Raw genomic sequence first — 25,112 nt, 5'->3', positions numbered from 1 at the left:
AAGAAAAGATATGATATTTGGCGCTGATCTGGATAAGTTGTGCAGCGCAGGCGACGCGGACGCGTGGGTGACGCGGTCGCGTGGTGCGCGATAAGGTCAGGTGACGCGGACGCGTGGGTCACGCAATCGCATGGCCTGATTTGTGCGATTGGCGCGAGTGCAGTCTCACGTTCGCACAACTCTCTGTTTGAAACTCTTTTCGCCAAATTTTTTTTTTGGGTGACGCGGTCGTGTGGTTGACGCAATCGTGCGGGTGGCCTTATTTCCAATATGACACGGACGCGTGGGTGACGCGTTCGCGTGGTAGGGCTTGTGTTGCTAGCACCATTCCAGCCCCGCTCCATTATAACTCTCTGCCATGCACCCCTTTACGTCGATTTTACAGAGCCACGCGTTCGCGTGGGTGACGCGGACGCGTGGGGAGGCTATTTCGCTAATGACGCAAACGCGTCATCCACGTGGTCGCGTGGATTAATTTGTGCCAAAGGCACGCCTCCAGCCATGCTTTCACGTGACTTTCTGTTCACTTTCCTTTTCTTCCAAACGCACTGGTGACGCGGACGCGTCGGCGACGCTGTCGCATCGCGTGCGAAATTTTTTCTTTTCTTTTTTTTATGCATAAAAAATGTAGAATGCAATGCTAATATGAATGTTATGCAAAACTCCAGGTTCAATACAATAAAATAAAATAAAACTCGAAAACAAACAAAACGAAATAAAAAAAATGAAAAAGGAACGATCATACCATGGTGGGTTATCTCCCACCTAGCACTTTTAGTTAAAGTCCTTAAGTTGGACATTTGATGAGCTTCCTGTTATGGTGGCTTATGCTTGAACTCATCCAGGAATCTCCACCAATGTTTGTAATTCCAATGGCCTCCGGGATCCCAAACTAGGCGCAGAAAGCCTTCAAGTAAGTTAAAGCAAGTGACAAGGCCCCAAGAGTGTTAATTGCTGGAATGAATTCCAGGGTCCCAAACTTTGCTTTTACACCCATCCTTTTGTTGATCATTATGATTCCCTCTGAGTAGCAAGCAATCTGAATTCTCACTAAAGCGGCCAAACAACTTCCTAGACCCATGCAGTTGAGCTTTACACCAACCTTTGCATTTAAACTTAAAGCTTCCAACCATAATGAACCTTGCAGGACAATTCTTACCACTGGCCATGTTCCTCTTACTCTTAATGCCATAAAGAGCTCTAAGTTGACCATCTGTCTCCAGTAGCTCATATTCAATTGGGATTAGAAAGCTAAGGGATATGAATTTTACCCACTTGAATGTTGTGAAGGATGATGGCAACTTAGGGGGAGGGGTCTCTAATAACTTTGGCAAGGTGATTTCAAGCTCCACTCCCTTGTGCTCTTTGACAACTTCCACCTCTTTGCAAACTTCTTTAATTTCAACCTCTTCCTCTTGGTAGCTTTCTTCCAATTCAATCTCTTCTTCATTACTTACCAAGTGTATGGGAGGTTGTGCTTCTTCTTCTTGAATCTCCATCTCTTGATCAACCACTTCCAAGTCCTTAACCATGATATGCCTTGGAGGTTGTACACCCTCCTCAACATCAAATGCAACCGTCTTGGAAGGAGGTTCTATGTCTTGACTTTCCCATGGAGGTTGATGAGCGGATATTTTATACGCTTTTTGGGGTTAATTTCATATAGTTTTTAGTATGATTTGGTTAGTTTTTAGTATATTTTCATTAGTTTTTAGGAAAAATTCATATTTTTGGACTTTACTATGAGTTTGTGTGTTTTTCTATAATTTCAGGTATTTTCTGGCTGAAATTGAGGGAGCTGAGAAAAAATCTAATTCAGGCTGAAAAAGGACTGCTAATGCTGTTGGATTCTGACCTCTCAGCATTCGGAATAGATTTTCTGGAGCTACGGAAGTCCAATTGGCGCGCTTCCAATTGCGTTGGAAAGTAGACAACTAGGGCTTTCCAGCAATATATAATAGTCCATACTTTGCTCAAGGATAGATGACCTAAACTGGCGTTCAATGCCAGTTCCATGTTGCAATCTGGCGTCTAGCGCCAGAAACAAGTTACAAGTTGGAGTTCAACGCCAGAAACAGGTTACAACCTGGCGTTGAATGCCCAAAACAGCCCAGGCACGTGAGAAGCTTAAGTCTCAGCCCCAGCACACACCAAGTGGGCCCCAGAAGTGGATTTCTACACTATCTATCATAGTTTACTCATTTTCTGTAAACCTAGGTTACTAGTTTAGTATTTAAACAACTTTTAGAGATTTATTTTGCACCTCATGACATTTTAGATCTGAACTTTGTACTCTTTGACGGCATGAGTCTCTAAACTCCATTGTTGGGGGTGAGGAGCTCTGCTGTGTTTCGATGAATTAATGCAACTATTTCTGTTTTCTATTCAAACACGCTTGTTTCTATCTAAGATGTTCATTCGCACTTCAATATGATGGATGTGATGATTTGTGACAGTCATCACCATTCTCAACCTATGAATGCGTGCCTGACAACCACCTCCGTTCTACCTTCGATTGAATGAATATCTCTTGGATTCCTTAATCAGAATCTTCGTGGTATAAGCTAGAATCCATTGGCAGCATTCTTGAGAATCCGGAAAGTCTAAACCTTGTCTGTGGTATTCCGAGTAGGATTCAGGGATTGAATGACTGTGACGAGCTTCAAACTCACAAGGGCTGAGCATAGTGACAGACGCAAAAGGATCAATGGATCCTATTTCAGCATGAGTGGGAACCGACAGATGATTAGCCGTGCGGTGACAGCGCACTTGGACCCTTTTCACTGAGAGGACGGATGGTAGCCATTGACAATGGTGATCCACCAACACACAGCTTGCCATAGGAGGAACCTTGCGTGCGTGAAGAAGAAGGCAAGGAGAAAGCAGAGATTCTGGAGACAAAGCATCTCTAAAACTCCAACATATTCTCCATTACTGCAGAACAAGTATTTAATTAGTGCTCTTTTATTTTACGCAATTCAACCTGATAATTATAATTGACCTCCTGACTAAGATTTACAAGATAACAATAGATTGCTTCAAACCAACAATCTCCGTGGGATTCGACCCTTACTCACGTAAGGTATTACTTGGACGACCCAGTGCACTTGCTGGTTAGTGGTACGAGTTGTGAAAAGTGTGATTCACAATTCGTGCACCAAGTTTTTAGCGCCATTGCCGGGGATTGTTCGAGTTTGGACAACTGACGGTTTATTTTGTTGCTTAGATTAGGAAAAATTTTTCTTTTAAAATCCTTATTTTCTCTTTTTAAATTTTTCAAAAATTTTATAAACTGATAATTGAGTTTTCTGTTTGAGTTTAGTTTCATATTTTAAGTTTGGTGTCAATTGCATGTTTTTATATTCTTTTAAAATTTTCAAAATTTGTGTTCTTTGTTCTTTCTTCATCTTCAAGTTGTTCTTGTTTATTTTTCTTATTTGATCTTTAGTTTTTCTTGTTCTGTTTCTTTTCTTGTTTTTCTTGTGCCTTTTCAAAACATTAGTTTTCGAAAAAACTTCATTCTTAGTTATTAAAAAATACTTTTTCAAAACAAGTGTTACATTTACAGCCCAATTGGCTAGAGCGTTAGTCTATGTTCTTGGTAATTGGGTATATTCTTTTCAAAATCTTCTTTTTCAAAAATAATTTTTCTATTAAATCTTGTGCCAAACTTTAAGTTTGGTATTTTCTTGTTGATTTTTCTTTGGTTTTTGAAAATTTTATTTTGGTTTTCTAAAAATTTTAAGTTTGGTATTCTACCTTCATGTTCTTGTTATTCTTGTGATTCATCAAAGTGTTCTTGAGTCTTCCTTGTGTTTTAATCTTAAAATTTTTAAGTTTGGTGTTCCTTGGTGTTTTCCCTCCAAAATTTTCGAAAACGAGCATTAGATCTAAAAATTTTAAGTTGTGTGTCTTTTGTGTGTTTTTCTCTTTCATCATAAAATTCAAAAAAAATATCTTTTCTTCATTCCACTCATAATTTTCGAAAAATTAGCATTAAATTAGTCATCAAATTTAAAAATCATATCTTTTTTAAATCATATCTTTTCCAATCAAATCCTTTCAATCATATCTTTTTCAAAACTTCCTAACAATTTTTTTCTCTCTCTCTCTTCATTTTTGAAAATCTTCATCCATTTTTATTTATTTTATTTTAATTTATTTTATTTTTGAAATAAATAAATAAATAAATAAAAATATTTTTTATCTATTTTACATCATCTCCCTTTCTCCATCATGGATCTAAGTGGAAATGAACAGTCCAGAAGGACTCTGGGGTCATATGCTAACCCCACTACTGCTTCATATGGGAGTAGTATCAGTATACCCTCCATTAGAGTCAGTAGCTTTGAGTTGAATCCTCAGCTCATTTTCATGGTGCAGCAAAGTTGCCAGTATTCCGGTCTTCCACAGGAAGAACCTACAGAGTTTCTGGCACACTTTTTACAAATTGCTGATACAGTCCATGATAAGGAAGTAGATCAGGATGTCTACAGACTATTACTGTTTCCATTTGCTGTAAAAGACCAAGATAAGAAGTGGTTAAATAACCAACCTAAGGCTAGCATAAGGACATGGAAACAGCTGTCAGAAAAATTCCTGAATCAATATTTCCCTCCAAAAAGGATGACACAGCTAAGGCTGGACATCCAAGGCTTTAAACAAGGAGATAATGAATCTCTTTATGATGCCTGGGAGAGATACAGAGAGATGCTAAGAAAATGCCCCTCTGAAATGTTTTCAGAGTGGGTTCAGTTAGACATCTTCTATTATGGGCTTGCAGAAAGAGCTCAGATTTCTCTAGATTACTCAGCTGGTGGATCTATCCACATGAGAAAGACAATTGAAGAAGCTCAAGAGCTCATTGATACAGTTGCCAGAAATCAGCATCTGTACCTAAGCAGTGAACCTTCCATGAAAGAAGAGGCTAGAACAGTGACTGCTGAACTGAGTCCTGCAGAACAAGCTACTGAATTCAATCAGCAATTGGATTTTCTAACAAAACAGTTAGCCGAATTCAAGGAGAGACTACAAGAGACAAGAATGGCTAATATAAATATGGAAGTACAATTAAAGCAAACAAAGCAGCAGCTGTCAAAACAAATAACAGAAGAATGCCAAGCAGTTCAATTGAGAAGTGGGAAAACATTAGATGCCCCACCTTAAGGTAGCAGGAAGCCAAGAAATGAGCAAACTACCCAAAATCCATCTGAGAACAGTAAGAGCCCGGAGAGGAATAATTCTGGCAATCAAACGCCAGAAATTGGGTGGAAAGCTGGCGTTGAACGCCCAAACCATGCTCAGTCCTGGCGTTCAACGCCAGAAACAAGCAAGGAATTGGCGTTGAACGCCCAAAAGAAGCACAGTTCTGGCGTTCAGACGCCAGGAACAGGTGAGGAGTTGGCGTCCGACGTCACTCCAGCTTCTAACCCTGGCATTCAAATGCCAGTGAGGGATCAGACATACATAAGTGATGATAACAACCCCTCTAAAAAGGCTTCTCCAACCACCTCTGTAGGAAATAAACCTGCAGCAACTAAGGTTGAGGAATATAAAGCCAAGATACCTTATCCTCAAAAACTCCACCAAGAGGAGCAGGATAAGCAATTTGCTCGCTTTGCAGATTACCTCAGGACTCTTGAAATAAAGATTCCGTTTGCAGAGGAACTTGAACAAATACCTTCTTATGCCAAGTTCATGAAAGAGATCTTGAGTCATAAGAAGGATTGGAGAGAAACTGAAAGAGTTCTCCTCACTGAAGAATGCAGTGCAGTCATTCTGAAAAGCTTTCCTGAAAAGCTTAAAGACCCTGGGAGCTTTCTGATACCATGCATATTAGAAGGTAATTGCACCAAGACAGCTTTATGTGATCTTGGGGCAAGCATCAACCTAATACCTGCATCCACCATCAGAAAGCTTGGTTTAACTGAAGATGGTGGTAATGGTTTGAGCTCGGAGTTAGGAGGTTTTTCCTCTTCCTGAGGAAGTTTCAGAGGCTCTTTAAATTCCTCTAAATCCTCCTGATCAGGCTGAACATCTTTAAAGATGTCTTCCAGCTCTGATTCGAGACTCTCAGTCATGTTGATCTCCTCTACCAAAGAGTCAATGAGATCAACTTTCATGCAGTCTTTTGGTGTGTCTGGATGCTGCATGGCTTTGACAGCATTCAACTTAAACTCATCCTCATTGACTCTCAGGGTTACTTCCCCCTTTTGGACATCAATGAGTGTTCGTCCAGTTGCTAGGAAAGGTCTTTCTAGAATGAGAGTAGCACTCTTGTGCTCCTCCATTTCCAGCACTACAAAGTCAGTGGGAAAGGCGAATGGCCCAACCCTGAAAATCATGTCTTCAATCACGCCTGATGGGTATTTAATGGAGCCATCAACAAGTTGGAGACATATGCATTTCTGGGAGAAGGTGACACTTTTCCAGTGATCATAAGCTCTGCTTTAAATCCACAGGAAGAGGAAGCACTAATTCAGGTGCTAAGGACACACAAGACAGCTCTTGGGTGGTCCATAGGTGATCTTAAGGGCATAAGCCCAGCTAGATGCATGCATAAGATCCTATTAGAGGATGATGTTAAGCCAGTGGTTCAACCACAGAGGCGGCTGAATCCAGCCATGAAGGAAGTGGTGCAGAAAGAGGTCACCAAATTACTAGAGACTGGGATTATTTATCCTATTTCTGATAGCCCCTGGGTGAGCCCTGTCCAAGTCGTCCCAAAAAAGGGAGGCATGACAGTGATTCATAATGAAAAAATGAACTGGTTCCTACAAGAACAGTTACAGGGTGGCGCATGTGTATTGACTACAGAAGGCTCAATACTGCCACCAGAAAGGATCATTTTCCTTTACCATTCATAGACCAGATGCTAGAAAGGCTAGCAGGTCATGATTACTACTGCTTTTTGGATGGCTATTCAGGCTACAACCAAATTGCAGTAGATCCCCAGGATCAAGAGAAAACAGCATTCGCATGTCCATCTGGAGTGTTTGCTTACAGAAGGATGCCATTTGGGCTATGCAATGCGCCTGCAACCTTTCAGAGATGCATGCTCTCTATTTTCTCTGATATGGTGGAAAAATTTCTGGAAGTCTTCATGGATGACTTCTCAGTATATGGAGACTCATTCAGCTCCTGCCTTGACCATTTAGCACTTGTTCTGAAAAGATGCCAAGAGACCAACCTGGTTTTAAACTGGGAAAATGTCACTTTATGGTGACTGAAGGGATTGTCCTTGGGCATAAGATTTCGAACAAAGGAATAGAGGTGGATTAAGCTAAAATAGAGGTAATTGAAAAATTACCACCACCTGCCAATGTTAAGGCAATCAGAAGCTTTCTGGGGCTTGTAGGATTCTATAGGAGGTTTATAAAGGATTTTTCAAAAATTGCAAAACCTCTAAGCAACCTGCTAGCTGCTGACACGCCATTTGTGTTTGACACAGAGTGCCTGCAAGCGTTTGAAACTCTGAAAGCTAAGCTGGTCACAGCACCAGTTATCTCTGCACCAGACTGGACATTACCATTCGAATTAATGTGTGATGCCAGTGATCATGCCATTGGTGCAGTATTGGGGCAAAGGCATGACAAGCTTCTGCATATCATTTACTATGCTAGCCGTGTTCTAAATGATGCCCAGAAAAATTACACAACCACAAAAAAAGAATTGCTTGCAGTGGTTTATGCCATTGACAAGTTTAGATCGTACTTGGTTGGATCCAAAGTGATTGTGTACACTGACGATGTTGCTCTTAAATATCTACTTACAAAGCAGGATTCAAAACCCAAGCTTATAAGATGGGTATTGCTTCTGCAAGAGTTTGATATAGAAATAAGAGACAGAAAATGGACAGAAAACTAAGTGGCTGATCATCTGTCCCGAATAGAGCCAGTAGAAGGGGCATCCTCTCCCTCTATTGAAATCTCTGAAACTTTTCCTGATAAGCATTTGTTTTCCATTCAGGAAACACCATGGTTTGCAGACATTGCAAACTATAAAGCTGCAAGGTTCATACCCAAGGGAACAGCAGGCAACAAAAGAAAAAATTAATTACTGATGCAAAGTACTACTTGTGGGATGAACCCTATCTCTTTAAGAGATGTGCAGACAGAATAATCCGTAGGTGTGTGCCTAGAGAAGAAGCACAGAGCATTTTATGGCATTGCCATGGGTCACAATATGGAGGTCATTTCGGAGGTGAGCGAACAGCCACCAAGGTCCTCCAATGTGGTTTCTACTGGCCTACACTCTACAGAGATTCCCGAGAATTTGTACGTAACTGTGACAGTTGCCAGAGAGCTGGTAATTTTCCTCATAGTTATGCCATGCCTCAACAAGGAATATTGGAGATTGAGTTGCTTGATGTATGGGGTATTGATTTCATGGGCCTTTCCCACCATCATACTCAAACACTTATATTCTGGTGGCAGTTGACTATGTATCAAAATGGGTAGAGGCCATTGCCACACCCACCAATGATACTAAAACAGTGCTGAAGTTCCTCCAGAAACATATCTTCAGCAGGTTTGGTGTCCCTAGGGTACTAATCAGTGATGGGGGCACTCACTTCTGCAACAAACAGCTTTACTCTGCCATGGTCCGGTATGGGATTCGCCACAAGGTGGCGACTCCATATCATCCATAGACAAATGGGCAAGTTGAAGTTTCTAACAGAGAACTAAAAAGGATCCTGGAACGGACTGTAAGTACCCGTAGAAAGGATTGGGCACGGAGCTTGGATGATGTTCTGTGGGCTTACAGAACAGCATTCAAGACTCCTATAGGGACCTCTCCGTACCAACTAGTGTATGGTAAGGATTGTTACCTGCCCGTGGAACTGGAGCATAAGGCCTACTGGGCAACCAGATTCCTAAACTTTGATGCCAAATTAGCTGGAGAAAAAAGATTGCTCCAGCTGAATGAGCTAGAGGAATTCAGATTCACTGCTTTCGAAAATGCCAAGCTTTATAAAGAGAAATAAAAAAGGTGGCATGACAGAAAGTTATCATCTAGAATCTTTGAACCAGGACAAAAGGTTCTGCTGTTTAACTCTAGGCTCAGGCTATTCCCTGGGAAACTGAAATCCCGATGGAGGGGACCATATATGATTACAAGTGTATCACCATATGGCTATGTGGAGCTTCAAGACATTGATTCTAATAAGAAGTTCATTGTTAATGGACAGAGAATCAAGCACTATCTTGAAGGCAATGTTGAGCAAGAGTGCTCAAGGCTGAAGCTAGATTAAAAGCTTAGCAAGGTCCAGCTAAAGACAATAAAGAAGCGCTTGCTGGGAGGCAACCCAGCCATTGGCAAAACTTTTTCTGTTATTTTGCCCTATTCTTGATTTTATTTATTTATTTTTAAAGCATATAAGTTCAATGTTAATAAGGTAAAGAGTCAATTACATAGGTTCACAGGGTTACAAAAGGATTCAGCACACAAAACAGAGAAAAAAAAGGCTCACTGGCAAGAAAACGCCAGTAAAAGGCACAATTGGGCGTTCAAAGCCCAAAAGAAGCATCCACTGGGCGTTGAACGCCAGTGAGGATAGCCATCTGGGCGTTAAACGCCAGAAAGAAGCATCTTTTGGGCGTTGAACGCCAGAAAGAAGTACCTTCTGGGTGTTTAACGCCGAATTTACAACATCCTGGGCGTTCAGAAAAACGCCCAGTGACAAAGGAGTTCCTGGCGTTCAACGCCAGAAAGAAGCAACAGCTGGGCGTTGAACGCCCAGGAGAAGCAGTATATGGGCGTTAAACGCCCAAAACATGCAGCATTTGGGCGTTTAACGCCAGGATGGTGGGGAGGAGGTAAATTCGTTTTTATTTCACATTTTTTATTTTAATTTTAATTTTCATGTTTCAATTCATGATTTCTTGCATAAACATGTTACAAACCCTAATTTCTAAAAATCCTAATTTCTAAAAACCCTACTTTAAAAATATCAAATGTATCTTAATCCATAAACACAAATTCTTTTTCAATCTAATCCAACTCTTTTTTAAATTTTCCAAAACAAATCTATCTCTTTTCCTTCTAAAATCTTTTCAACTCATCAATATCTTTTTCAAATCTCCACATTATCTTTTTCAAAATCCAAATTTATCTTTTTCAAATATCTTTCATATCTTTTCAATTTTAAATCACATCTTTTCATATCATACTTATTTTTTTAAATCATATCTTCTATCTTATCTTTTTAAAATTTTCGAAAACCCACCCCCCTCCCTTTTAAATCCACATTCGGCCTCCCTCCTCTCATCCACCATTCGACACTAGCTCTCTTTTTATCCCTCTCCTTTCTTTTCTTTTGCTTGAGGACAAGCAAACCTCTAAGTTTGGTGTGTTTATCCGTGATCACTAAACTATACCCACTAAGATCATGGCTCCTAAAGGAAAACAACCCACTCCAAGAGGCAAGAAAGAGTATATTCCAAAACCATTTTAGAATCAAGGGAAGTTCTTAACCAAAGAACATTCAGACCATTACTACAAAATAATGGGTCTAAGATCAGTGATCCCGGAAGTCAAGTTCGATCTGAAAGAAGATGAATATCCGGAGATCCAAGAGCAGATTCGAAACAGGAACTGGGAAGTCCTAGCTAATCCTGAAACAAAAGTGGGAAGGAATATGGTTCAGGAGTTCTATGCTAATCTGTGGCAAACAGACAGGCAGAGAATATCTGAAACTGCCCTCTATGACTATCGGACTGTGGTCAGAGGAAAGATTGTTCACATCCACCCTGACAAAATCAGAGAGATCTTTAAGCTACCTCAGCTGAAAGATGACCCAGACTCCTTCAATAGGAGAATGATGAGAACAAACAAGGGCCTAGATAAGATTCTAGAGGATATATGCATCCCTGGAGCCAGGTGGACCACCAGCAGCAAGGGTGTCCCAAATCAACTCAAGTCTCAAACCAGTCGCCAGAGGATGGCTGGACTTCATTGGGCGTTCTATATTGCCCACTAGCAACCGTTCTGAAGTCACCGTTAAAAGAGCAGTGATGATCCATTGCATTATGTTGGGAAAAGAAGTGGAAGTTCATCAACTGATTCCATCTGAATTTTGCATACTTGCAAACAAGAACTCCAAAGATGTCAGGTTGGCTTATCCAAGCCAAATCTCTATGCTCTGCAAATATGCTGGAGTAAGGATGGGAATAACGGAGTACATCTCAGTGGAGCAACCAATCACTAAAACCACAATGGAAAAACAACAAGTGCAGGATGACCCCATCAAGAGGAGGGCGCAAGAATTTCTCCTGGAAGTCCCTCAATTTGAATATTGGGAACAGCTTGAAGCATCTGTTACCAAGTTGCAAGAATCTATGGACCAAATAAAGGAAGAACAGCAAAATCAAAATAGTATGCTCTGCAAACTGCTCAGGGAACAAGAAGAGCAAGGGCATGACTTAAAGGAACTGAAGCGTCAGAAGTTATCTCTTGAAGGACCAAGCACCCCACAGACTAGAGGAACATCCACATCCCAAACTCAAGGTTGTTGAGTTCTAATCTTAGCCTTAACTCTGTGATAATTATTCTTATTTGAGTTTTACCTTAGAAGTTATAGTAGTAATTAGTAGTTATTTTATCTCCAATTAAGCTATAATTTATTTTTCTCATCATCATTAAACATGAATAAAATAGAAGATTTTCTTTAGAATAAGGAGGCAATATTTTTCGAACTTTTAATAAAAGAAATTCTAATTATTTACATGTGGTGGCAATGCTTTCTGCCTTCTGAATGAATGCCTGAACAGAGCATATGTCTTTGGAATTTGATGTTCTTGAATGTTAAATATGTTGGCTCTTGAAAGAATGATAAACATGAGACATGTTATTGATAATCTGAAAAATCATAAAAATGATTCTTGAAGCAAGAAAAAGAAGTGAATACAAAGCTTGCACACAAAAAAAAGAGAGAGAGAAAAAGCAAGCATAAAAAGCCAATAGCCCTTAAAACCAAAAGACAAGGGTAATAAAAAGGATCCAAGGCTTTGAGCATTAGTAGATAGGAGGGCCTAAGGGAATCAAATCCTGGTCTAAGTGGCTAAACCAAGCTGTCCCTAACCATGTGCTTGTGGCGTGAAGGTGTCAAGTGAAAACTTGAGACTGAGCGGTTAAAGTCAAGGTCCAAAGCAAAAAGAAGAGTGTGCTTAAGAACCCTGGACACCTCTAATTGGGGACTTTAGCAAAGCTGAGTCACAATCCGAAAAGGTTCACCCAATTATGTGTCTGTGGTATTTATGTATCCGGTGGTAATACTGGAAAACAAAGTGCTTAGGGCCACGGCCAAGACTCATAAAGTAGCTGTGTTCAAGAATCAACATACTGAACTAGGAGAATCAATAATATTATCTAAATTCTAAGTTCCTATAGATGCCAATCATTCTGAGCTTCAATTGATAAAGTGAGATGCCAAAACTGTTCAGAAGCAAAAAGCTACTAGTCCCGCTCATCTAATTAGAATCTGAGCTTCACTCAAGAACTCTGAGATATTGTTGCTTCGTGACTTATTTGTATTCTATTTTATTTGTCTAGTTGCTTGGGGACAAGCAACAGTTTAAGTTTGGTGTTGTGATGAGCAGATATTTTATACGCTTTTTGGGGTTAATTTCATATAGTTTTTAGTATGATTTGGTTAGTTTTTCGTATATTTTCATTAGTTTTTAGGAAAAATTCATATTTCTTGACTTTACTATGAGTTTGTGTGTTTTTCTATAATTTCAGGTATTTTCTGGCTGAAATTGAGGGAGCTGAGCAAAAATCTGATTCAGGCTGAAAAAGGACTGCTGATGTTGTTGGATTATGACCTCTCAGCACTCGGAATGGATTTTCTGGAGCTACAAGAGTTCAATTGGCGCGTTTCCAATTGCGTTGGAAAGTAGACATCCAGGGCTTTCCAGCAATATATAATAGTTCATACTTTGCTCAAGTATAGATGACAACGCCAGTTCCATGTTGTAGTCTGGCGTCCAGCGCCAGAAACAAGTTACAAGTTGGAGTTCAACACCAGAAACAGGTTACAACCTGGCGTTGAACGCCCAAAACAGCCCAGGCACGTGAGAAGCTTAAGTCTCAGCCCCAGCACACACCAAGTGGGCCCTAAAAGTGGATTTCTGCACTATCTATCATAGTTTACTCATTTTCTGTAAACCTAGGTTACTAGTTTAGTATTTAAACAACTTTTAGAGATTTATTTTGCACCTCATGACATTTTAGATCTAAACTTTGTACTCTTTGAAGGCATGAGTCTCTAAACTCCATTGTTGGGGGTGAGGAGCTCTGCTGTGTTTCGATGAATTAATGCAACTATTTCTGTTTTCTATTCAAACACGCTTGTTTCTATCTAAGATGTTCATTCGCACTTCAATATGATGGATGTGATGATTCGTGACAATCATCACCATTCTTAACCTATGAATGCGTTCCTGACAACCACATCCGTTCTACCTTCGATTGAATGAATATCTCTTGGATTCCTTAATCAGAATCTTCGTGGTATAAGCTAGAATCCAATGGCAGCATTCTTGAGAATCCGGAAAGTCTAAACCTTGTCTGTGGTATTCTAAGTAGGATTCAGGGATTGAATGACTGTGACGAGCTTCAAACTCACAAGGGCTGGGCGTAGTGACAGAGGCAAAAGGATCAATGGATCCTATTCCAGCATGAGTGGGAACCGACAGATGATTAGTCGTACGGTGACAGCGCACTTGGACCCTTTTCACTGAGAAAATGGATGGTAGCCATTGACAACGGTGATCCACCAACACACAGCTTGCCATAGGAGGAACCTTGCGTGCATGAAGAAGAAGGCAGGGAGAAAGCAGAGATTCAGGAGACAAAGCATCTCCAAAACTCCAACGTATTCTCCATTACTGCAGAACAAGTATTTAATTAGTGCTCTTTTATTTTTCATAATTCAAACTGATAATTATAATTGACCTCCTGACTAAGATTTACAAGAGAACCATAGATTGCTTCAAACCAACAATCACCGTGGGATTCGACCCTTACTCACGTAAGGTATTACTTGGACGACCCAGTGCACTTGCTGGTTAGTGGTACGAGTTGTGAAAAGTGTGATTCACAATTCGTGCACCAGAGGTTCAGCATCTCATAAGTCTGCAACCAATTCTTCTTCTTCGATAATTTCGGCTTTTTCCACTTGTTCCAGTACAAAGTTATGCTCCTTACTATCCACTGGAGTTTCTAGTATCTCCTTCATGCTACATTCTTCATTAGATTGCCCACATGAAGCCATGGGGGTTCCCTGAATGTCCGAACGTTTGGAAGGTAATTGATTTATTGCTTGGTCCAGCTGGCGAAGGGTTGCATTAAGTCTTTCCATTGCTTCCTTGAAATGCTCTGTTGAGTCTTGAGGTGATGGATATGGACATGGTACATAGGGAAGTGGTGGTTCTTGATATGGTTCATATGGCTCATAAGGTGGTTGGTATGGTGGATAAGGGTTAGGATCATATGAGGGTGTTTGGTGGTAAGGGGCTTGTGAGTATGGTGGTCCAAAGCTATTTTGAGGAGGTGGTTCATTGGCATATGATGGAGCTTGCTGATAACTATAAGGGGGTCCACCATATCTATTGTCTTGGCATGCATTGTAGGATGGTCTTTGTCCATGGTATCCTGGAAGGTGTTGTTGCCTAAAGGGTTGATCAGATCCTCTTGGCTCCTTCCATCTCTGATTGTTTTGACCTTGATGCATGTTCCTGTTATAATTTCCATTCCTTACAACAGCATTAGAACCAAACTCAAAGCGATGGGGGTGAGAATTCAAAATAGCAAATAAAAATTAAAAACAAAAATAAAAACAAATTTTAAATTAAAAGGTTATTTAAATTTTGAATTTGAAAATTAAATTTTGAAATTTGAAATTTGATATTTGAAATTTGAAAAATTTTTAAAATTGAATTTTGAAAATTTTTAAATTTAAATTTTGAAATTTGATTTTTAAATTTTGAATTTCTGAATTCAATAAGGAAAGAGAAAAACAATAAAATGACACCAAACTTAAAAATTTTTAGATCAAAACGAAGAAAACAACTAAGAACAACTTGAAGGTCAAGATGAACACGAAGAACAACTTGAAGATCAAGATGAACACCAAGAAAAAAAATTTTTGAAAAATTTTTAATAATTAAATAAAAACCAATAACCTCTTAATTTGTGAAAAAAAGCAAAAATAAAAAACAAATAAACAAGCAAAAAGCAAATATTTACAATAACCAATAATAAGGCACACGTTTGCAATTTCCCGGCAACGGCGCCATTTTGAAGAGCTGTAGATTTATGGTATAGAGGTTATAGTAAACTCTCGTTGCAAGTATAGTTACTAAACCAAGAAATCAACCTTTCTTACAAAAGTTTTGATTGTCACAAGTAACAAACCCCTTTAAAATTGATAACCCAGTATTTAAACCTCGGGTCGTCTTCTCAAGGAATTGCAGGGAGGTGTTCTTATTATTGGTTATGAGTCTTGTAAATTGTGGGTTTTGAAAGTAAGAAAGAAGTATGTTAAATGACAAGTAAAATAAATAAATAACTATAAAATAAAAACTCTTGGCAAGGTATAAGAACTGGAAGTCCTATCCTAGTTATCCTTATCAATTGTGATCAGAATTGGATTTTTCTCCCACTTTGTTAACCTCTAACTATGAAGGTAAGTTAAGTGGATGAATTAATTCTGATTCCTCAAGTCCTAGTCTCTCCTTGGGAAAAGTTAAAGTTATTGGATCTCGAATTAATTCTTGAAGAATTCCAATTTTCAATCAACAATGAGTTTGATAACTCAAGTGTCTCCAATGACTCAACCAAAGCCAAAAGGGAAAATTCTAAATTAAATTAAAAGCATTCATAAATAGAATAAAACAATCATAAACTGAAATACCTCAATTTGTACTAATAAAGATATCAAATGTAACATGGAAAAGTTCATAAATTAAATTGGGAAAATAAAAGAAAAATTGAACCTGATAAAAAGAAACAATCCTGAAAGTAAGAAAAATCCTAATCCTAAATCCTAAGAGAGATGAGAGAACACTCTCTCTCTAAAAACTACATCTAAAACTAAAATTGTGTATTGTGAGCTTCCTCTTATGAATGAATGGATTTTCCCACTTTATAGCCTCTAATCTGTGTTTTCTGGGCCGCAAACTGGGTCGAAAACAGCCCAGAAATCGCTGGAGAAGAAATCTGTCACGCTGATTTTCGCCACTGCGATGCGTCCGCGTAGAGCACGCGTTCGTGTCACCTAGCGTCAGGGCAAGTATGGTATATTATATATCAAATCGAAGTCTCGGACGTTAGCTTTCCAACGCAACTAGAACCGCATTGTTTGGACCTCTGTAGCTAAAGTTATAGCCGTTTGAGTAAGAAGAGGTCTGGCTAGACAGCTTAGCAATTTCTCCAACTTCTTGTATTCCTTCCACTTTTGCATGCTTCCTTTCCATCCTCTGAGCCATTCCTACCCTGTAATTTCTGAAATCACTTAACACACATATCAAGGCATCGAATGGTAATAAGAGAGGTTTAAGCATATCAAAATTAGGACCAAAGAAGCATGTTTTCAATCAAAGCACATAATTGGGAAGGCAAATGTAAAACCATGCAAATAGTATGAATAAGTGGGTAAAGAGTTGATAAAAACCACTCAATTGAGTACAAGATAAACCATAAAATAGTGGTTTATCAATCATAAACGAAGGAGAGTGGCTTTCCACCTTCTCCTGGAGGTTTCACGAAGGAAAGTGCCTTTCCACATTGAAGGAGTGTGCCTTTCCACCTTGCAACTAGAGAAGAATGTGGGAGAAACAATACAAAGGAGAGTGCCTTTCCACCTTCCCCATATCCCTATCACGACAAGAGAGGGAACTTCCGTCCTCAACTTGCCACCCAAACACAAACTCATCCTTAATTAGTCATTTTTCAGGTTTACTTCTCCCCCAAGTTATCTCCATTTCCTAACTTTAGATAATTACTAGGCTTACTACTATATTTTATGACTAAAAGTATGAAAATAAAGGTTTAAAAGTTTAAAATTCAGCTTAAAAACATAAAACCCAAATTTGCTGGTATAGGGGTCACGCGTACGCGTGGTCCATGTACGCAAGCTACCTGCTCGCGTATGTAACACGCTAATTACCCTAAGCCTTACCTCTAGTCGTAAGGCAAAGATTAATTAAAGGTTATGACAATCCTAAGGCTTGTACATATTTATATAGAAGGAAATAACATATTCTAGAAGCCCGATGAAGGATACGACTCAAAAACAGGATTCGAAAAGCGCAAAACGTACTCACAAAGCTACAAACTTAACGCACAAGAAATAGATAAAATATAACAAAATATAAGAGTATAATAGTATGAAAATCTGGCCATGGCTCGCGGAGTTTAAGCCGGCTAGCCATATATAGACGTTACAGACATCAGAAAGTTAAAACAGCTTATACAAGTTTTTCTCTCAAAGTAAGCCTCTAGGCAAAAGTAAATACAAAAGTGAGAGATAATACAAAATAAGCAAAAAGACTCCAAAACGGATAGAGATCCTCCGCTCTATCACCACCATAGCAACTCACCGAGGTGGGGTGCGACATGCATTTGAAAAATAACAACAGAATATGGTATTAGAACCGGAGGTTCTCAGTATGGTAACGGTGCCCAATAATGTAAGATGTAAGGCTCCGGGACGCCGAAGGCAATCCTAGAACTTCATATCGCATACAGATATTCAAGCTTAGAATAAAATAAATAAATAAGGAACTTAAACCGAAAATAGGGTTATCTAAACTTAGGGGAATTCTAACTAATACTAATCATCGCTGTCCCACAGCCTTCACCAACCTATCCTCCGTGCGATCCCATCGCCACCGCCTACCTAACCTCCTCAACACAAGTCAATCACAAGTAATACAAGCAAGTAAATCACAAGTAATATACATGTACATCAAGTAAAACATCTAGCAAATAAGCATATTATTCATTTAGGCAAGATATACAATTAGGCAAAGCAAACAAATCACATAGTAGATGCACATGATGAATGCCTGTCCTATTGGCTCGTGATATCACTTGTCGGTCTATAAATGCTAACCCGACACATCCTTTCAGATGTCGCCTTTCTGCCATGTCCGAGGATATAGTGCCTGGCACGCTTTTGTTCTGAGGATATAGTGCCTGGCACACTATCGTTCCGAGGATATAGTGCCCGGCACACTCTTGCGGCAGAAAAGGAAAACAACAACAACATCTATTTCATCATAAATCATTCCAAGGATATAGTGCCTGGCACACTTTCCACATCCAACAAGTCCATCCACCTCAATCATCACCAGCCATCACTAGTGCTCATCTCAACCCACTTTCATTTAATCGATTCTCAACATTCCAAGGATATAGTGCCTGGCACACTCTCCACATAATTCAATAATTTCATCATTCCTTTCCAAGTTCTCAACTCATCACAACCATCATCAATTCATAAATTTTCCATTCTGAACTCATTAGTTCATCAGTTCCTAAATTCGTTGTCAGTAATAACCAAGTTCACTACTCTTCCTTCTCTCTCAACCCAACTCATCATCAGTACAACAAAAACCTAAACCTCCGTTCTCTAACTTTTCAAGGTAAAATCCAACTTAAATCTCCTAGGACCTTCCCATTGTTTTGGTACCCGAAATAAGCCAAAGAGTCTTAAATAGGTGTCACAGAAGTTTACAAACTTGTTGGAAAGGTGAAATAGTTGAAAACAAAGTTTAAGTTGAAAAACAGGACGTGTGCGTACGCACAGGGGTGTGCGTGCGCACGTCTAGAAAATTTTTTAAAAGATGTGCATATGTATAAAGGTGTGCGTACGTATAGGTACAAATTTCTACAATTCTGTCCGCTCGCACAAGGCGTGCGAACGCCTCCAACAGACTGCCCTTCCCAACGCATGCGTGCGCACAGGGCTGTGCGTGCGCACAGGTTGTAAAACTTCATTGGTTATGTGCACGCACAAGCTGTGCTAGCACTCTAAACAGGAAGCTTTCCCCTGCGTGTGCATATGCACAGGGCTGTGCGTGTGCACATGTTTAAATTTTCACAGGGGTGTGCGTGCGCACAAGGCTGTGCGTGCGCATATACCAGAAATCACAAATTCTGCAACTTTGCAGAATTTCAGATTTTGACACCAAACTTCCCACAATCATATCTTCCTCTACCAAAATCGGATTTCCACAAAACTGAAACCATTTTAAAGCTTGTTCAATCATCTTTCATTTGGTATAAAAAGCATTGAATTTCAAGTAAGGTAGCTCAAGATATGATTCATGGAAGTTCACTAAAATTTTCATTTTACCAAAAGTCTCAAAACCTTAATTTTACCAAAACTCCCAATCCAAAACCAAACCAATCACAACCCAAGCAATACCAAAACAACATAAAATTCCATACCATTTCTCTCCCAACTCAACCAACCATAATACCTCAATTACCCCATTCAACACCGTCAAAACCCTAAATCCTCATCATCCAAAACCATCAAAAACACTCATAATCATCATCAACCAACAACAACAACATCAACAACCACTACAATTCCTCATCAATTTCAATAATCATCACCAAACCATATCTAACATTACCCAATTCATCAAGTGTTTACCCCTCACATTATTCTCATAAAACTAACGTCCTTCACCAATTGTCATCAAAATCAATATCCATACTCCTCATCAATTACCCTCAACATTATCAATTATTATCAACATTCATATTACCACAATCAACATACACACTCACCAACATCAACCAATATCATAATATATCATTAACACCAATAACCCTCATCCACAACAATAAATCTTACCTTCCTCATCAACCTTCATAGTCATTAAAATATCAACAATCATAATCAATCATATAATCATCATCGTTATCATTCCAATTCCTTCCACACAACACTACTACAACATCAATCAATCATCATCAAGCAACACCAATCATCAATTTTCTCATCAAAATCATAATCAAACTCTAACATACAAAACTCATAAAATTTTCATCACAATTCACATGCCACATACATAATCCAATCCACCATTTATTTAATTCAACCCTATCTTAAGGTCAACTAGCCTAAGTGTCCAGAAACATTACATATTACATAAAGGAAACTGAAACCATACCTTGGCCGATTCCCAATATACACAAAACACCACTTTGAGTCCAAACAAACTTCCAAAAATCCAAGCCAGCTCCAACAAGCACCAAAGCTCAAACTAACATCATATATATATATATATATATATATATATATATATATATATATATATATATATATATATCAAAATCAAAACCTAAGATACACAAAACAAATAAACACAAGGATTTAGTGAAACCTTACCTTACCCAACGAGATTAGGGGTAAAATCCAACAATTATCTATTACAAGAGATCACCTAAACAAGTAAAACCATAAAATCTACTCAAAAACCAAACCCCTAAAAATGTAGAAGTTAGGACAGGAAACTGGGGAGTGAATTTCGAGATCTTACCATATTTTCTTAGATAGAAAAGAAGAGCTCATCGAGAGCTTTGTGTGGCTACAAACTGCTCGTCAATCGGAGTTCCGTAGCTCAAGTTATGATCAAAACAAGGTTTAGGTGAATAGTGAAAACCCCAAACCCCTTCTCTTCTCCCTTCTCACCGTCCCTCTCTCTTTCCTTTCTGAAAAATGAGGCTAAATGCCTCTTAGTTAGGGCATTTATATGTTGGACTTGGGCCCACTTGGGCCCGGTCCAACCCGCTAAGTATTTTTGCTCCATTTGGCCCACTTTGGGCCAAAACCTTTAAAATTAGCGCCCGATTTTTGTTTCTAAATTATTTTTGTCCTTTCAAAACAATAAATCAATTTTCAAAATCTTATTTTTCTCAAAACACAGTACCGGACAGACTTGAACCGGTTCAACCGGTTCGACTGCCGGTTCTCAGTTTTTCGCAGAAAATACATTTTCTGACTCAGAAAAATTCATTGAAACCAAATTTCACCTTTATATTTTCAAATTAAAACTTCTAGATTTTGAATCTATTCCGGATACTAAAATTATTTTATTAAAATATTTTTTCGTGAAAAACTCCGGTTCTTACAGTGTACGCGAGTATCCCAACCCGAAAGGGTTGGTCGCGTCACATGCAGGTGGTTGCGTACGCAACCCCTTAAAAATCATTGTTTGCATACGCAAACACACTACTCTCATACGCAAGCTACCAAACCCGAAGCGTTTGGTCGCGTCGCGTGCAGTGGTCGCATACGCAAGCTATGCAGAATTAGCAAAATGCTGAATGCTGCAGAATTTTATGTTTTGCCCTCCAAACTTCCGACGTGCATAACTTTTTTGTTTTAAAATATTTTTCATCTCTTCTTTAAACGGCATAAACTTCACAAACCCAATTTTTATATGAAAAAAATTTGAAACCATTTGGGTCTCCAAAAGCCAATTTATGACTCGCCAAAATTTGGCAAAAAATGAATTTTGCACAAAGAACTCCAAATCTCAATTTTCATGGAACCTAAACACTTATTCATAATTCTACACCGAGATTCAACACAATATCATCCCATAGTATATCAACACAACATTACATTCTTCACATCACACCACCATTCAACCACACTTTATAAATACACGATTTCAAACCTCAATTTCTCATTTTGCATTAACAATATAATCAACAACTCACTCAATACACATATAGTTATATCAACCCATCATCCTTTACCAATTCAATAATTAACATACTATCATCAGTATAAACAGTAACTCTCCAACATACACTCAATTCATATCATCATATTTATCACAGGTGCTAAGCATTGAACATCTTCTTTCGTTCCAACATATCCTATGGTCATCTAGCCTAAATTTTTACAGAACATTATATATTAAATACGCGAAACCTAAACCATACCTTGGATGATTTTCACGTATTTCCCAAGACACCCACTTAAGCAGAGAGCAATCCCTCAACACCCAAAATCCAACTCTAGCGCCAACCAAGTTCTAATCAAGCTTCCACTAGCTCCACATCACATATATATACATACCTAATACATGTTTCACACACCCATATACAAAATTCAATACCCAACATATAGAATCAAAGGATTAGATAGGTTTCTCAAATTCTCACCTTACCAAAGCGTCACACAAGCAAGAGCAAACGTTTTCCTCTAGCTAATCGGGTCTTATAAAGCAAAATCTCACCACCACTTACATAATTTTGAAAATTTGGGGGAAGGAGAGGCTGAGAGTGATAGAGTGGCTTACCTATGAAATTGTTCTGATGAATTTGTAGAGCTCGACACAGTGGACGCGTGGCAACAAACGATGCGGCGATCGGAGCTTAGAGCGAGAAGTTATGGTGGTTTAATTGAGGTGCTAGGGTTTTGCCTTCTTCCCCCTCACCATGAGTATTGCTTCAGCGGTTAGGCTGAAAGAGGGAAGAAGAATGCTTCCTCTTAAATTATATTGGGATGACTTGTTGGGCTTGGGCCCATTTTGGGCCCGATTCAACCGGTTCAGTCTGTTCGGTTCAATTTCGGGCCAAATTCTTTAAAATTAGTGTCAAAATTCTCGTTTTAATTTTATCTATCATGTTAAACTTCAAAATTTCATTTTATAATTTTCTTGATTAATGAATAATTTATTCGCTAATTATTTACTGATCTCTCGGGTTTTACATTTGTTAGTAAATTATATACAAATATTTTTTGAAGCATATCACTTTTATCACTTAAAAATAACTTAGATACTTTTAAATAAGATTATATTCATTAAATAAGTATTATATATTTTTTAATAATTTATATTTAATAATTTACGTCTAATAATATATTTAATAATGTAAAAGTTAATTTGTTGTATCTGTAAAATTTTTAATTATAGTAAAAATGTAAGATATGATGCAAAAAAAATCAAAGCAACATAATTTTTTTTATTTAAAGGAATCTTTTTTGTTTATTTTTTTAGACACATGTCAATTTTTTTCAAGTTATAATACTAAAAAAATAGCAATCAATAAAAAAAAATAAAATTTAAGTAAGACAAATATGTTTAAAAAATATTAAAATAAAATAAAGGCCTCCAAATCTCCAATTATAATCATTCATCATAAGCATATATATTTACTTTAATATTTATATTTTGAAACAAAGTATTAATATCTTGTATTTTTTATTTTGTCAATTTTAGACTATCACAAATATTAATTGCTCTCAAATAATGACAATCCTTTTAAAAAAAATAAACATAATTAAACAATCCTAAAAATATACAATTGCCTAAAATATAACATTTGTTTAGCAATTAAAATTTAATTGTCAATATAAAAGTTATATATAATATTATATCATAATTAATTAAGTGTTTAATCAAAAAATTTAATATTTATATAATATGACAAAATAAATTGAAATTTGAACATAACCATAGTAAATGCTCAAGTTTAAATTTTCATAAATTAAATTTTTTTTGTTGAAATAAATTATGCAATAAAAAATTTCATAAGGGTATTATTGATGCCAAAGTAATAGAAATAATATTATATTAATTATATTTATACAATAATCCAAATTTATAAAATTAAATATTCATCATATATATTAAAATAGAAAATATTCTATTCATAAATAAAAAATTATTATTAAAGTTAAATATGCAGATAAAAAAATAAATTATAACTTACAAAAACTATCTTTAGAATTTATTACCTACCTCATGCATTTTGCATAGAAGGTATGGGATCAGACTCATACACGGTGTAACCGTGTCAGCATGTCGGACACATTTCAGACATGATGCACGGAGACACTTGTCCGACACGCGTGTTTCCCGTGTCCAAACGTGTCTTGTCCAAAAGAACAAAAAAGCCAGCTGGATACGGCCCGGACATGGACGGACACGGCCCAATAGCATTTTGGAAAGTTCTCCTCAGTTTTACCCTTTCACTTTAACAAAAGTTAAAAACCTAGCTTTCCACCTCCACCCCAATACCTGTCTCCGGCTCAGTGGCTCCACACCCGCTCACCCTCTCCTCACCGCTAGTCTACTGCCACCTCCAGTCATCGCCACCACCTCCAATCGTCAGTGCCGTGGATGTTCGTCGTCCCTCTCCATACCCACTCACTCTTAATCTCAGCATCTCCTCTTTACTGCCGCCCCTTCTTCTGCGGTGCTTGTCATTGCTGTTCGCTGCCGTTCACTGCTTCTCCAGCCACCACTTATTGTCATCATTACTCCAATTCTCGCTGCCGTGTTTGCCGCCTCCCCGGTCGCCACTTCTACCGTGACCATTGCCCTGCCCTCGTGCTCTTCTGCCGTGCTCTTCTGCATCCTCCATTTCAAGTAAAGGAGAATGTTTATTTTTTCATCAATCAATTTCTGGTTCTGTATTTCTATTTTGCTCTGGCCTCTGTGCTTCTCTTTGGTTCTGATTTGTTTTGTCAATTTTGTGCTTCCATTTGATTCTGGATTTCTATTTTATCCTGTGCATCTCCTTGGTTTAGTTTTGTTTTGTTTTGTGCTTCTGGAATTAGGTATTGTTAGAGACTTTTTTCAAAATTGTTTACTGGATTAGAAACTCTGAGAAGATTAGAAACTAGAAAGTAATAGAAAGACACAAAAGGAAGACAAGAGGAAAAAAACTGGACTGATTGTTAATGTATTTTTTAGCATATATAATAAGAAAGATGGGTCTGAAATATGTTCTAGTTCTACCATTTCCAGCACAGGGGCATGTGAACCCTTTAATGCACTTATGACACAAACTAGTTCAACATGGCTGCAAAGTTACCTTTGTGAATACTGAGCTCAACCACAACAGAGTTCTTAATGCAATGAATGGTAAGGTTGCTCTTGATGGTTTAGAAGTGGAGCTAGTCTCACTTCCTGATGGGTTAAGAGTTAGGACCTGAAGATGATAGAAGTGACGTGGCTGGTTTAATTGTTTTAACGGTGAGAACCATGCCTAGTGATCTTGAAATGCTTATAAGGGACATTAATTCTAGGGATGGTCAGAGTAACATAATCACAAGCATAGTTTGTGAC

At 38.2% G+C, this 25,112-nt stretch overlaps 1 pseudogene; it reads left to right on the top strand.

The window, feature by feature from the left end:
• Positions 1 to 25,112, top strand: part of LOC107611106 (uncharacterized) — a 63,342-nt pseudogene that overhangs the window by 23,140 nt on the left and 15,090 nt on the right.

Source organism: Arachis ipaensis, chromosome B8, assembly GCF_059453495.1.
Source record: "Arachis ipaensis isolate K30076 ecotype BB chromosome B8, ASM5945349v1, whole genome shotgun sequence".
NCBI lineage: Eukaryota > Viridiplantae > Streptophyta > Magnoliopsida > Fabales > Fabaceae > Arachis > Arachis ipaensis.
The sequence above is the reverse complement of the archived record's forward strand: the minus strand, read 5'-3'. Positions and strand labels throughout refer to the sequence as shown.